The sequence below is a fragment of the Indicator indicator genome, chromosome 38 (genome assembly GCF_027791375.1).
Source record: "Indicator indicator isolate 239-I01 chromosome 38, UM_Iind_1.1, whole genome shotgun sequence".
NCBI classification, from domain to species: Eukaryota; Metazoa; Chordata; class Aves; order Piciformes; family Indicatoridae; genus Indicator; species Indicator indicator.
The window spans coordinates 3,605,369-3,608,260 of NC_072047.1; positions in this window are offsets into that span (position 1 = coordinate 3,605,369).

Genomic DNA, 2,892 nt, shown 5'->3' on the forward strand with positions numbered 1-2,892 from the left:
ACTGCTCAGCGACGGCGCTCCGGGACTCCCACTCCATGGGGACCCCGGGCTGGCCCCGGGCGGGCACGGGGGGGGTCTCCGCCGGGCTGTCAGCCCCTCCGAGCTGTGAGGGAGGAAAGCAGAGTCAGGACAGGGCAAGATGCACTCCCACACTCCAGCACCCAGCCCCTGCTCCACGCATGGGACGTGCTGGCCACTGCAGACAATGCTCCTCCAGCATCCAAGCCTGGGCAGTGAGGTGTCCCTGGCCCATGGTGGCATGTCCCCAACCCATGGTGGCATGTGCCCATGGAACCCCCTCCCAGCCTGGAGTGACCCAGAGCTGACTGGCAGGGTCATGTTCTCCTGCATGGAAGCACTGATGTGCCAGGAGTGAAACCGCTGGGCAAGCAGAACGGAGAGCAGCAACATTTCATGGGCAGAGAGGGAGGGAGGTTGCAGCTCTCCTGCTTCCCTCTTGCCTGCTGGGAAGAGGGACTCCTGCACAGGCCAAAATGTCACCCAGCTTTTGAAGCAACACCCCTTTGGCCCCAGCTGGGTCACCACCATGGTGCAGCTCCCAGAAACTTCTCTCTTTTCTTGAACTTTGCTCAAATATAAAATCATTTCCAAATCTTGACAAGCTCTGGGGGACAGCAGAGTTGGTTCTGCCAGGCTCCAGGAGGCCACTTCTCCCCTTTGCATTTGCTAAGATCCTCCTGCCTTTCTCCCTTGTAGCCACGATTTCTCCTGCCCCCAATGCCCCCAGCAGCACCAGGACCCAGCACCAGTAGCACTTCTGCCTCTGACCCATAGCTTGGCTGAGGCAGTGCCACGCAACAAGACCAGGACCTGAAGCTGTCCACGCCACGAAGCCACTCCAAGGAAGCAGATGCTGCTGCAAATCCCAGCTCCCCTCCACCCCCCATAGCATCCATAGGGCAGGCAGGCAGGCAGGCAGGCAGCTCCCTGCCCCGGGGAGGCCCTCCCGGGGCCGAAGGGGTTAGCGGCGCCGCTCCACGTGCGGCAGATCCCTTTCCACCGACAGCTGTTTGCGGCGCGGCTGTTTGGGGAGAAATCCCTCAGCTTCCAGGTCCAGCGCCGGGATCTGCTCTGTCCTTGCCAGCTCCCACGCTGGGCTCTCCAACCCACCTGGCCCCAGCCCTTTCCCACACAAGGAGGCACCAAAAGTTGGGCTCTGGCACAAGGAGACCCAAAAGAGCCTGGTCTTGACTCAGGGTGCCCCACCAAGTGCTCCACAACCCTCATCCCTCCTTCACTCCTTCCATCCCTGCCAGTTCCCATGATGGGCTCTCCAGCCTGCCCATCCCCATCCACTCCTGTCCCCTTCCCATGCCAGGAGGCATCAGAGCTGGGCTCTGGCACAGGGACACATGGCTCAGGGTGTCTCAGGATGTGCCCTCCACAGCCCTCATCCCTCTGACCATCCCTTTCCCCACCGTGCTGGAAGCCAAAACACGTTGGCAGGGACCTGGAGCCAAAGCCCGAGCCCAGCCACCCCTGGCCAACTGCAGAGCCCCACGCTCCACCCCCACCACACATCTGTGGCCCTGTGGAACCCCAGGACTGAGGTCCTGAAGCAGAGCTCTTGGTGAGATCCCTGCCCAGAGGATTGCACAACCCAAGCTTGGCTGTGCTGGTCTGGCTAGGACACTGCTGGCCCAGCGCTGCCTGGTGGGAGATGCTCCAAGAGAACTGCAAGGACCAGGGTGTGGGCAGGGTGATGCCATCCCCAACACCCTCCTCCAGGCTGCAGCAGCCAGAGGCTGGATGGAGCCCCCCCTGGGATGTAGCTCTACCTCCATGCCCTGTAGCCCTCACCAAGCATCCTGAGCTCATCCCACTCCTCTCCCAACTCATCCCAAATCCCTGTGCCGAGCTGTTCCCAACCTGCTGTGTGAGCGAGCGCTTCCCTCTCTGTGTGGTGTCTGCCCGAAGTATGGGCTGCTAATAACAGTGAGTAATAACTCCAGTGAGTAATGAGCCACTACTCATCCTCCCCAGGCACTTGCTCCAGCGTAGCTCTGCACATCCCCGTTCCAGTGACGGAGTGAGACCCTTCGCTCCCCTGGCCCAAGCGCTGGATTTTCCCCAGAGATGCTCTCAGCACCCACCAGTGCCAGCCCTAAGGGGCTCCCAGTTAACACTGGGTGCTTCTCAGGGAGCTCACACCCCCCCAGACAGCTTCTGCAGCCCAAGGACACCCAGAATCACAGATTGGAAGGGGCTGGAGGGGACCTCTGGAGACTGTTGAGTCCAACCCCTCTGCCAAGGCAGAGTCACCTACAGAAGGTCACACGGGAAGGAACATGTCCAGGTTCGTTTTGAATATCTCCAGAGATGGAGACTCCATCACCTCTCTGTGCAGCCTGTTCCAGTGCTCCATCACCCTTAAGGAAGTTCCTCCTCATGTTCAGATGGAACTTCTGATGTTCCAGTCTGTGCCTGTCACCCCTTGCCTTGTCACTGGGCACCACTGGGAAAAGCCTGGCCCCATCCTCCTGACACCCACCCTTGAAGTCTGGAAGGCAGGTTTGGGGTCTATGACTGCCCTGCTTGTCCCAAGCATGCTGGCTCTGACCTGGTGCCTTTGGGACCCAAACTATCGACCTGAGCAGTCAGGCATCCAGCAAGCACCAGAGTTATCTCCCAGCTCCAGCACTCCCCGGCGCCAGACAGTGCGCTTGGAAAGAGTTATTGAATGCTAACAATTTATCAGGGTTTGGAAGGGGGGGAGGTGGAATTCTTCATGGAAAAAAAGGGAGGGGAAATAAAGAAGAAAAGAAAAAAAAAGAAAAGTCTTTGGTATTTCTGGAAATTGTTTTCTGTCTCTAAGTGGTTTTGTTTATGGACAGCACATGGACCCCGGAACATGTCCTAATGCGGAGTGTC